This window comes from Lissotriton vulgaris, unplaced genomic scaffold (genome assembly GCF_964263255.1).
Source record: "Lissotriton vulgaris unplaced genomic scaffold, aLisVul1.2 SCAFFOLD_3327, whole genome shotgun sequence".
Lineage (NCBI taxonomy): Eukaryota > Metazoa > Chordata > Amphibia > Caudata > Salamandridae > Lissotriton > Lissotriton vulgaris.
In genome coordinates, this window is record NW_028254676.1 from 128,404 (window position 1) to 141,655 (window position 13,252).

The window sequence follows — 13,252 nt, forward strand, 5'->3', positions numbered from 1 at the left end:
GTAAGTATGAGATTTTGCTTTTGGGCTGTTTGGGGGTGTTGTGCTTTTTGGCGGGTGGGTTGGCGGGTCTTTGGGCATTCCTGGGAAGGTCTAATACCGGATAGAAGTGGTTGGGACAAAATCCACGCTGATTTTTTTTTTGCTATTTCTGACATTTTGCTCAATGTAGCGTTTTCGGGGGCCTGTTTGGGGGGCTTCCTGGTGTTTGTGGGTGGGTTTCGGGGTCTGGGAGCACTGCTGGCGATGGATACTTTAGTTTGCAAGAGGTTTGAAGCAAATCCATGGTGGCAGAGGGGAGTTAGGGCCTAGCTGCAGAGCGCGAGTGGAGTGATTTGGGAAATTGACAAAAAAATGACTAAGTCCCCATTTTTGTACCTTTGCTCTTTGGCTGTTTGGGGGTCTTCTACTCGTTTTCTCCTGGGTTGACGGCTCTGGGGCCATTGCTGGGAAGCTCTAATACCGGATAAAAGTGGTTTGGACCAAATCGGAGGCGGAAATTTATTTGTGTTTTTGCTGACTTGCTTGCCTTTGAGGAGCTCTTTGGGGGGGTTCCGGCGTTTGTGGGTGAGTTTTGGGGTCTGGGAGCACTGCTGGGACACTCTAATCTTGATTGCATTTGCTTTTCAGGAAATCCGTGGTGGAAAACTGGAGTTATGACCTAGCTGCACAGCGCGTTTGGAACGAAGGCCGAGAAATATTGTAAGTATGAGATTTTCCTTTTAGGCTGTTTGGGGGTGTTGTGCTTTTTGGCGGGTGGGTTGGCGGGTCTTGGGGCATTCCTGGGAAGGTCTAATACCGGATAGAAGTGGTTGGGACAAAATCCATAAGGAAAAGCCTTTTGGCACTTTTTGTAACTTAGGGTTCGTTAGGGTTAGCCCTAGCAGCAGGATTGCATGTGTTTTGGGGTGTTCTAGATTTTTGCAACTGAGTTCTGGGGTCTTAGGGCACTCGTGAGAATGTGTAATTTTGGTTGCAAGTCATTTGAAGAAAATCCATGGTGGGAAAGGGGGGATTTGGCATAGTTAAAGAAAGCCTCTGCCACTATTCTTAACTTAGGGCTCGTTAGGGTTAGCAGTATTTCTATTGCATGTGTTTGGGTGGGGGGGTTTTCGAGTCTTGGAGCGATGCTGGCTATGGATACTTTTGCTTGCTTGCAAGTGGTTTGAATACAATCCACGGTGGGTAAGAGGGTATTTGGGCCTACTTTTACTTTCGAAGTACGTTTTGTCACCAGTTTTCTGCTAGGCCTCGTTTTTTGAGATCTGATTGGGGGTCTTCTACATTTTTGCAACTGGCTTTAGTAAGGGTCTGGGTGGAAGCACTGCTGGGAAGGTCTAATTTTGTTCTAAAACACAGTTTACAGTACACCTAGCTTGAGGGGAAAGATCCGCTAAATTAATTTGCCCATACTTATTTATCCTTGAAAAGGTGACTCAGACAGAGTACGCACTTTCAAAAATGTTGTACTGTCTATTAGGAAAATCAAAGTGTGACTTTTTGCACTACACAGCGTACATACCTTATATTTATTTATCAGTGCTGTTTTTCGTTCAATAATTACAGGCCGGGTTTCAGTCTGTGCAATGGGGAAAAAAGGATGGAGTCAGGCTTCACATTAGCGAGCCGCAATTCAGCATCCGCCAGGCAGGCAGTGGACAGGGTGTCTTCTGGTCACCAACATTGATGGACGAAGCGTCAGCTGGAATGGAGGAGTGCCGCTAATAAGACAGACCCCCCCAGGATATAGCGGCATGGATTAGCAAATTTAGCGGCACAAAAATGGAAATTTAGCGGCACAAATATGGAAATTTAGCGGCAATTTTGCGGCATTTGATTTATCCATTTTTCCTACAACAAACACAGATATCTTCGTTTTTTTAGTTATTTAACAACATGAAGCTATGTATATTTGGTTTATTTACAATGTAGACACGTTGTTTCCCTCGAAAAGCAAAAGACTGCCCGCAAGATCGCAGACATCCACAAAAGCTTCAACGTCACGACCGCCCCAACAAACACTGAGACCTCTGCCCCCACGACCACCACCAGCACCAACCGTATACTCTCCTGGACCAACATCAACGACGACGACACCATCACGATCATGAACCCCATCCACTCCGGATCTCCTTCAGACCCATGCCCACACCACATCTTCAAGAAAGCCAGCACAGCCATCACACCCCATCTCCGGAAAGTCATCAACATCTCCTTCAAGACAGCAACCTTCCTGGAGAGCTGGAAGCACGCCGAGATCAACGCCTTACTCAAGGAACCCAAGGCGGACCCCAAGGACCTCAAGGACTTCCGGCCCATCTCCCTGCTTCCGTTCCCAGTGAAGGTCATCGAGAAGACCGTCAACAAAAAACTGACCTGCTACCTCGAGGAGAACAGCATCCTGGGCCCTTCCCAGTCTGGGTTCCGCAGCAACCACAGCACTGAAACTGCCCTCATCGCCGCCACCGATGACATCAGGACCCTACTAGACAACGGAGAAACAGCGGCCCTAATCCTCCTGGACCTGTCAGCCGCCTTTGACGCGGTCTGCCACCGCACACTACGAACACGCCTCCACGACGCCAGGCTCCTAGAGAAGGCCCTGGCGTGGACCTCCTCTTTCCTCTCCGGCGCAGAACACAGAACGTCCGCCTTCGCCCCTTCCGCTCCGAGGTCACCAAGATCATCTGTGGCATACCCCAGGGCTCATCCCTCAGCCCTACGCTGTTTAACATCTACATGGCACCACTCGCCCAGGTTGCCCGACTGCACGACCTCAACATGAGTTACAGGCAGTTTCTAGTCAAGAGGAAAAATTGGTTAATTTTTATTTATGCAAAATAAACAGTTGATGGACATGCTTCAGTTATATAGATTATCCCCAGCTGGGTCTCTGTTATTCAAAGGGGAGGACATGCAGTAGAATGAATGAGTCTTATATGGTCGGTTGCCCGAGAGGAATAATTACCAACGAGGAATTGAAAAACGGGTGGGCCTGCCATTTGTAAAGTTTAGCGGGCACATGATATAGTATTAGAGTAGCCATAGAGTGCTTAATTTGTGTCGCTGGTTTCAGGTGGTTGGCGCTGGCAGCCATTTTGGAAGCCTGGGACTAATGTTTTTTCAGCAGACTGGCTCAGAGCAAGAGAGAAAGAAATGCTGAAATACAATAAAAGAGGAAGAGAAAGAAAGGTAGGAATACATCGACAAATCTAGAAAGCGGAGATAAAAAAAATCTGAAAGACAGATCATAAGGCTAAGTGAGTTTGGGGTGGTGGATGAAAGCTGCATGAGTGAAAGAAAAGACAGTATTTAGTAACTGTAGCATTCGACAGCGGGCTGCTAAGAAACATGTTGGACCCCTCCATCTACTTTTTTTTGTTTTTTGACAAATTAAGTACTGTCACTGGCAGCCTAGTGCTCAGAGGTGTGAAAATGCGTCTGGCTTTGAAAAGTGCTGCTGATTCTATCAGGATTCAAAGATTAGGCCGAAGGGAACAGTAGTCCTTACTGTGAAGTAACCCTGTGCCTATCTCTGGTACTGCCCTATATTGTTCATGAGGAAATTAAAATAACAGATTCTCATAGAAAGTCGTAAATAGGCACCCACAATTCTAAAACATTGCATGGGTATAGATTTGCAACTTTCAGGAATCCACAAAAGAACGTCTAGAAACCTGCAACATATGTGTTCCATGGAATTTCTTGAAAAGTAAATCTCTTTTTGGGGGAATTCCATGGAACGTCCTCGGAAAGGAATTTACTCCTGTCATTGTCAAGAGTAAATCTTTGACCATTCCCAGGACCGTAAATTGTATGAGAAAAAACGGAATATCCGTGAATGTGTGAATGTGTGGTGTGAAAAAAGGCAAAGGATATTCCAGCCCTGAAACACACAGTTCCTGCAGTTGGGAGTGGTTTACTTACACAGACATCTGTGTGAGTAGATCCTATCACAGGAGCAAAACAAAAAGAACGTTATAGAATTCCAAAGCTGCCTTTGCACCCGTGGCAAGGGATGTTGGCTTATCTAAACTTAAATCACACAAACAAATAGCTTTGTGAATTGGGTCGTCAGGGTCAGACAAGAGGGTGGCTCTTGTGTGAGTGAAATGTGTCCAGAAGCCATAGTCCACATGAATGCCTGCGTCTCTCGAGTGATAAGAATTGTTCAAACTGTTTATGGCCCACTCCTATTGGCCTCTGAGTGGGTGGGGGGGGGGAGTCAGCTACAAATGTAAGCATTTTCTGGCACTGTTCACGATGACCCAAGTAGAACCTATCATGAAAGCCTCAGTACTGCATCAATTTCAATTGCACAGAATTTCGCTTTCCAGAGAAACAAATCTGTCCATCTCCTGGTATGGGCGTGAGTCGGACATGTTGTTTATGTACACTCTTTGATTTGACAAATTCACAGCACTTTTTACCAACACCATATTTAAAATACATCCTATTTTACGAAGGCATGACCGGAGAAAAAGTAGGAACAACCCTGTAGATCTGAGAACGAGTGCGCAGTTAAAGATTCCCAAGGGCACATCTCTTACTACGTGGTAATATACCACCTTCCTCCCTTCGGAGTTACCACTGCCGCTGGTCACTCTCTGGGGCGGAGTCACGGGGACACACACCATGAACCGCATACACTGTAGTCTAACTCCTGTGAACAGCTGACATGACTGAGGCACAGACAGTGACATGCCAGGCGCGCGCCTCTCAACTCTGAGGCTGGGACACATTAGGTCACAAGTCAAGGCAATGCAGTGTCTCGAATAGGCCGAGAGCGCTGTGCCCTGTATGTATGTCTATATGTATATGTTGTTTCGATAGGGTGAACCTAGCCAAAAGGCAGAGATGGGCTGTGAAACAGGGGGTTAACTGCCAGGCGTGTGCAACTCAAACGTGTTAGGGTTCGGGGGGAGGAGGGGGGGGAAGCATTCACATGTCAGGCAAGTGCATTGAAAAGCCGGGGGCAGTTAGCTGCAGGGGAGGTCTGTGCGTCTGAGAGGCTAGTAGGGCTGGGAGAGAGTGAGTTACAAGTCAGGCCTGTGCCTCTAAAAGCATCTCTCTGAAACCTTGTAACGAGAAACAAAACAGCCCTGTATATATTTCTCACAAAACCATCAGGGAGGTAGCGGGTATTATATGTGCCTCGGAGATCAGCACCGCTCCCCCTTCGTGAACATCACGAAGAAAGGAAGGAAGGCCTGTCGAAAGAGCCAGCACCTGGCCGTCAGTACCGGGGGATAAGAGCAGGCGCCCTTAGCTCGAGCCATCAGTGCAGAAACAGCAGGCGGCCTTAGCTTTCACCAATGTGCAAACCAGCAGGCGGTGGTGACGGCTTGTAGGTTGGCTGGAGAGGCAGCCAGACAGCCACAAACACGCCAGGTATGGTAAATTACCCAATCCATAGGCGATAGCCACTTAAAGCAGACCCCCCAGGATAGCGGCTTTTGTAAAAATGCCGCGATTTCTAGAAAAATGCCGATTTTGCGGGCACTTTTGTAAAAATCGCGGCATTTTTCCAAAATTGCCGATTTCGCGGCGAATCGCGAAATCGCGAAATCGCGATATCCTGGAGGGTCTGATAAGAGGAATTGTTTGCTGCATGCAACTTACTTACCAAATTCAACAGGACAACTACAACAATACAGATACAGTATCCATTCTTTTCTTCAATGAGTGTGTGTGACTGCATTTCTTGGATCTCTCTCTGCTTCTAAATTGATCCCTACATCCATTCTATAGGTTTTACTTCGGCTATTTTTTAAACCTAATTTAATGTAGCCCTGTACTGTCGCATTCTGTCATTCACGGTGATCGAAAGTACTACTTACTTTTCTGTAACAATGCATTCAGTAGTGCAAGCACTTCCTTTATGTCATGTAAAAGATTTATGGTTAGCTTTGTATCCAAAAATTTCTTTATGTTCAATTATTGTTTGTCCATGCTGTGCTTTTTTTTCTCTCAACAAAGCCTACCCAAAAAGGAACCCCCATTCCCATCCATTTTACAAACCCTAACCCTCTTCCCCCAGGTTGTGTGGTTTTGCTTGATGTGTGACTAAATTACATCAATAATTCCACACACTTGCTGGGGAGGATAAGGTCATAGCAACAGGCTGGTGAAGGAATCCGAGGATATATTCTAGACTTACTCAGCTTCAGTACTATTTCTTGTAGTAGTAGCTAATGTCAAAGAAATCCTACACAGGTAAAAGTTATACTATCAATAATTTACCATTTGTTAGGCTACATTGTGGCACTGTTGTAGTCTAGTGTACTGTCACCTGCTATATTCTCTATCGTACCGTTCTAATGCTACAGTAAGGACAAACCAGGTTTCATTTTCTTTTTTTCCATAGCCATGCAACTGCCACTGTGCACACCACTAGTACCACCGCAATGAGGAGGAAATTTCAGCCGCCCTGGATTGCAACCTTAATTGCCATTTCCCGTGGAGCTAGCCCTACTTTCAAACAGAAATTACAGGTAAGATAAGCGTTTGGTTGGAGGTAGTATAATGGAGTATTAGGAGAGACGAGAGATTGACGGTAGTACTACTAAAGTCCTAGGACTATTCAGGAAAACAAACTGACTGTTAAACCCCCACCCACCAGACTCAAAAGCAGTAAAAAACAGTATGGTCAGATAAAGTTTCATAAAGTATATTTTTATAGCCCTAACAAAATAATCTCCCGCAAGACCCTCCCTAACCCCAACGATTGTCCTTCAAAAGTCCCCAAAAAACCCACCTCCCAATTCCCACCCCCCAAAAGTCTCTAAAAAAGGGGCAAGGGACACTACGGCAGGGTGCTGTTGACTTTAGCAGCCATGGCATCATGCTCCTTGCGGAGGGTGGCATGTTCGAAGCGGAGGCCCTCCACCAAGTTCTTATAGTTTAGGACTTCCTGCTGAGGGATAAGCGGCGCCGGCGTGCCTTGCAAATCCTGTGGGGGCAGCTGCTGTCTTTGCTGCTCGGCGGTGGCATTTGGCTTTGGTAGCCCGGCTCCGTACCGCTGGAGCACTGCGCTGGCTGGCAGCCCGCACGGAGGAGGATGCAGCTGTCCCAGTGGATGTTGTTGTAGTACCAGACTGCGTCTCCTCCTCCTCCAGGGCCACCAGCCGCCAATATTCAGCGACAGTGGCATCCAGCCTCCGTTGCCGGGCCATTCGAGCCAGCTCCCTCCTCCTTGATGGTCTCTTGGATTTGGAAGGAGCAACTATATGAAGAAAGAAAGACATAGTCTGTAATCAATGCTCCTTAAGATTAACACAAAATGATTGAGCAGAAAGTTGTGTCACAGTACAAGTAGCAAATTGAAAGCACAGTACATAACTATTGAGGACAGTATCTATGTAACCTGCGACTTCTTCATCCTTGCTCTAACATTAATGGGAGTTTAAGGAACAAATTCTACGAGCACTATGGACTTCCATTACAGTCGACTATGACAGTACACCAGTCTTCTTCTTCTTCTTCTCTCCTGTTTAGGAAAATTGGTACGCTATCTTATGCAAGCCGGCATAATGCCAGAGCAGTGAACTTGCACCCGAGAAAAACAGACGCACACCATGGTGAGTGAGACAGACTTGCGTTACTGTACCGGTCCTGTACATGCAGGTGGTGAAGCTCTTACTTTTCTATTACGGGTGGCACTGAGAATACTCTGTTGAAAGGGCTACTGCTTAATTAATTTAGCTTTCACCCTACAGTGCAAATGAGTATTAGAAAAGGAAAATGAAGAAGCTAAATAATCTGATTATCTATCACTTCACATGGGATGTATTTGATGACATATGGGATGACTTTAGGTGCTTTGCTTATTATTGAGTGAACAGTGATACACCCACACATGAATGACGTACTACTACTAAACTAAAGTTATTAAGAGAGGTAGGGAGTGTCCACCGTAATAACCGGATATATGCTGTGCTTGCAGTTGCAATACAAACTACTGCTACTATTCATGGTAGTATTTGGACAAAATTACAACTTCTTTTCCTTGCCTTTCCTACACTGGAACGGACGTGTGGGTGCGGTGTTACATGCTCTTCAAAGTACCACTTAGTTCATCCAGTGACCGTCTACTCTCTCTAGATACACATATGCTATCTAAGAGTCAGATAGTACCATGAATGATCCAGGCATCCATCCATTCAAAGTATATGCACACATACAGTTTCTGTTTCCCCCACCCAGGTTGTTCTCCTTCCACCCATCCTTGCTTCATCATTCACCCAGCCATGCACCATACCATATTCTTTCCTTCCCAGCCACCTCGGGGACCAAGCAAACACATATCGTTCTTCTTTGCCAGTCATCATTACATTTCTCGTCCTTCCACACTTACTTACACCCTTCTTTCGCTTTTCGTTCATCCCATCCATCAAGTTCATCTCAGATCTGATTGGGATTCTTCTCGCCAAAAACTTCACAGCTAAGTTGAAGTACATTTAGAGGAGGCTACTACCTGGTTTATTTATAATACACCCGTGCAGAAAGCACACTCTGGAGTCTTCAATCTCAATAAGTAAGGAATATATAGCTTACCTCTGCCCGCCACCACCGTGTCATCCCCCACAGAATTGTCCGGCACTTCCCCCTCCTCCTCCCCAGAGTTGTCTTCCTTGTCCAATGCCACCACCACCTCCATGCTGGCCCCGCCTCCAGATGTTCCACCTACAAAGTACATTTAATAATGTTAGAATACACCACTAACTACTATATAATATTTGGTCTAGGAGGAAGAAAGAAATGTGAAAAAAACAGTATACAATTTAATAATTAGTGACTGTCTACTCTAAAGTAAAAATGTCCCTTTTTCCAGGGAAGGCTGTTGTCTTGCTGCACTTTTTGGCACAACTGATGAATGCTTGCTTTTTATTTTTAACACGCACCACTTTTTCTCCTAACAGACGAGCAGGATCAAGTTCAAACCAGGTGAGAGCTCGGCTCGACCACAAGAAATGTGTCCAATTAATCGTCAGCACTAAGCACTTTTCCATTTTCAGTTAAACGTTTACTTTTATGACAAACTTGATTTTAATAAATGTGTTTACTTTTAATAAAGCTTTTAAACTTAAATAGACTCTGTGGTTTTTGGTCCTCTAGACTAGAGTGGATGAGCTAAAGGTTTTGCAATTTTTGCAAGCATGAGTCCGTGCCTCTGACATCATTGGGGATCAATCATCGGTGACTTTGGGAGCTAAATGACTCTGCCACACTATCTAGTCAGTAAGGAGATTGGGGGTTCAACTACAAAGTCAGTTATCACTGAGGTATGTGGAAAGTCTAACAGCACCTATTATAATTGATAAGCTAAGCAATGCATTATTTAGTGTCCATGGTTCTGTTTGTGCAGATTTGTCCCTGCAACAGTAGTAGAATGGATTGTCCTCCTATCCAAACCAAAAGTAAAGTAGTATCTTATTATTTCTTGGCGGTCATTCACCTTTTTATTGTTGGCAATTGTCAAAGCATAAACATTTAGAAGACTTGAAAAGACATTATGGACAATACCAGAGGACTGCACTCAGTGCATAGAGCTATTGCTGACTAGAATGGGAGTCCAATGGAATTGCCAAATGTGCAATCTTAGTTAGCTACACAGACAGACTAATGAGAATAATCTAGTAATACCACACAGAGTCATAGTCGAGGCAAGATAAGAATTTAGATCCAGTCTACAAGAAGATCAAAGACGATTTAGAAAAAATCGAATGAGGAATGCTGGGAAAAAATAAGTACTCTCTATTAAAATTAAAACTTACTGGGGCCAGCAAAGGAGCCCTCGCCTGCCCGATCCTGGCCTGCATCCTCAACAGCACCCTCCTCCTCCTCCTGTGTCCTCCTCTTGCCCCTGGGGGAAGCTGATGTACAACATGAAAGAAAGAAAAACAGAAAACATGGATGATATTTGTCAACCAAATCAAACATTTCAAAAGAACTAACAAAATATTTTGGCGAAATAGCAAATAGACAACTATTCCACGGGATATATTATTGACCAATCTCATGTGGTCTACTACGTTATTAGTATTGCTTGATTTGAGGACCGTCGAATTGGAAACTTCTTATGTAACTCACTAAACAAAGTACTAAAAAGGTTTGCCTAGGATTGGCAGGCAGCAGTCCGCAGCACGCGAAGTGACAGCCAAAGTCCATCGTGATTGCAGATCAGCGACAACACTAAAGTTTCCTACTACATTAACCAGTCATTAAAATACTCAAACTATCAATCCACCACCACTATTTCTTCTTATCGCCATGTGTACAAAGGAAGGACTGGACTTGAATCTGTAGGGGCTGATTTAGAAGCCCCTTGCGGCTCTTTTGCTCCATTGTTGCGTGACTTTTGTGACGCAGCGGCAGCACAAAAGAGGCACAATGGTGTGGTGTATATTAACAACGTGACGCATATGGGAGATGCATCACGTTGTAAAGCCCTGCGCCATCAGGGGGCGTTCCGGCGCAAGGGAGGGTGTTCCTGCGCAGGAACGCATCCTAAAAGTGGCTGAGGGAAATCTACAAGATTACAATCACTCACTTTAACGACAATGATGCGTGACTCAAACCCTGCGCCTGCTTGAAGCAGACGTATGGCTTGATGCAGCATTGGAGAGATAGGGCACCCCAGAGCATTGATGGAGCTGCGCCATTGTGGCGACGCAACTCCAGCAATGCGCCGCCTTTACGGCACAGATGCGTAACGCTTTGGTGACGTTTTAGGCCCATGGTGCGCCGCATTGTAAATACGGCGCACCATGGGTGATGGTGGCGTGGCGCACAATTACTGGTGCATCCCTGCTACTTTGCAGGGATGCGCCGGTAATTAAAAATCTGAACCTTAGTGTGTAGCATTACGCAGTTCTTTAAACTACACTCAATCATAATTTCACAGGCCAATGAAATGAACACAAAATTGAAATTAAATAAGCATAGTAGCAACACTACTGAGAAGGAGAGCAATGCACCTGAAATGCACAGAAGATTTTGAAATATAATTTACCTACAATGTATTGAGCAGCATTATTGCTCTTGGTAAAAAACAAAATTTGCAATATAATAACACAGCAGGAGAAAACAGAGTAGTAAAGAAATAGCTACTACTACTCACCAAGCCCGGGGATCTCAAGGCCAAGCAGGTCGAGCAGATCTCGTTCACGGGTCAGGACATCCGTCCAGCGGTGGGTGGCCTGGTTGTAGGTGCGCCAGACCCGAGAGTGGTGGTACATGGCCCGGCACACCTTATCCCACCGCTTCCGGCGCTCCCGGATCCCGTACCCGACACCGATCCTGCCGCCTGCCATAATGGTCCTGGGGAGGCGGCGCTGAACATAAAAAATGAGTGCGGCCACCTCCTCCGGGCTAAAGATCTCCCTGGGTACGACCTGCTCCCCCCTCAAACGCCCGCACGGGAGCCGGGCACGGGGTGCGGGACCCTTCCCCTTCTCTGGATGCTTCCCGGCTCCCTTCACCATGGTCTGGGCGGAAAGGAATAAAGAAAATAGAATAGGGAAGAGAAGAAAAGAAAAGAGTTTAAAAAAGTAGTTTAAAATTAACCAAAAGTAGCAGTAAACACAAAAATATAGGGCTAGAAAAATAGAGGGATAGATAATAAGTAAAATAGATTAAAAAAAACTTCAAACAAGGAAAGGATGGCAGAGATTTAGAGAGGATACAAGAAGCATGCCCAGAACCATAGCAATGAATGAGAAACAAGATGGCCGCGCCCGTTCACGACCGCGCGGGTAAGTTCGCGCGAGATTTTCATCGCGAACACTTGCGAAATTGTACTGGCGAGCCGCACACTTTGCGAGATTACACTTCGCGCCCGGAAACGGAAATACGTCATGCAAACAAGATGGCCGCGCCCTTGAACGACCGCGAGGATAACTTCGCGCCTTGCGCTACAAGCGGCTCGCGAAAACGCACAAAACCTTGCGAACTAACACGCCGCAAAAAAACAAATCGCATATTCGCACGAATTCGCGGCTTACGAATCCGATCTCGCGCGTGTTCGCGCCCCGCGAATCCCGCGAAATTGCAGAAAAACGAGTTTTGCAAAACTGAAAGCACTCGGCAGGTGCAAGAGTTCAAACTCATCATTAGTAACCATTCCCTGTAGTGCTTTCTGACTGGGGCCCCTCCAGAGTTCAGTTGCTAGTTGCAACAATTGTATGACCCTGCTCTGACCCTCACAGCAGGCTCATAGAATAGCTACAAGTAGGCCACAAAGGTCCTGGAAAAAAAATTGCACTGCAACAGAAAGCAAATTACTGATAAGGAAGCAGGTGCCAGACCTGGAATTTTAAAACAGTGACACATTAATAAACTAACCCCAAATTAATTCATGTCAGTTGAAGCAGGGCAGGTGTGCTTGCTTTTCCCCCCATAATCTACAGTGATGATGAACCAGAGGGTGGCATTGATGTAACAGAGGGTGGCATGGGTGAAACAGAGGGTGGCAGTGGTGAAACAGAGGGTGCTGGGAACCTGTGATGATGAACCAGACGTATAAACAACATAGTTGCGACCGTTGCAAGCCGACAAGTAAGTTTGCGATTGGGAACTGGTACCAAACCCTTGCGAACTGGCAGAAACCCTTGCGAACACAAAAAAAATAAATTCGTGAGAATTAGCAGATTTTGCGGATTGCGAGTTCGCAAATTCGCAAAATTCGCGAACGCCAGATTCGCAAAATTCGCCCATGCTTAGCAGTGATGCACACATGTGCTCGGTGTTGTACATTGAGAGATAAAGTATGTGATGCTATAGGACATTGAGAGATGAAGTATGAGAATCTATAAGCAGTTGTGCACAATTGTGCATTGTGTTGTACATTGATGAGAATTATAAAGTTCTTACTATTGGCTTTGACATGGCCTAGTGTCATCCTTTTTTCTGACTCTGCCTTGCTTGAGCTTTTTCTGCATGCACAGCAGCGCTTGCAATTTGTTTGGGTTATTCACGTTCAAGGATTGTTTTTGTGACAGATTGTTTAATGTACCCGGAAGGCTTTGTGAGCTTCGTCAAGATAAAGGCTGGAACATGGGAGATTTGGAGAGGGGGATGTGGGAACTCCATCCGGATGTATGACATTACAACGCATGCTTTTACCACGCATGCCTAACAACACGGTTTTTACATCGCAAACCATTACAACGCATAACGCTTTGGGGTAGGCATGGGCGGAAAATCCGTTCCGCTCGCGGATTTTGCGGATTTTCGGGAAATCCGCAATCCGCGA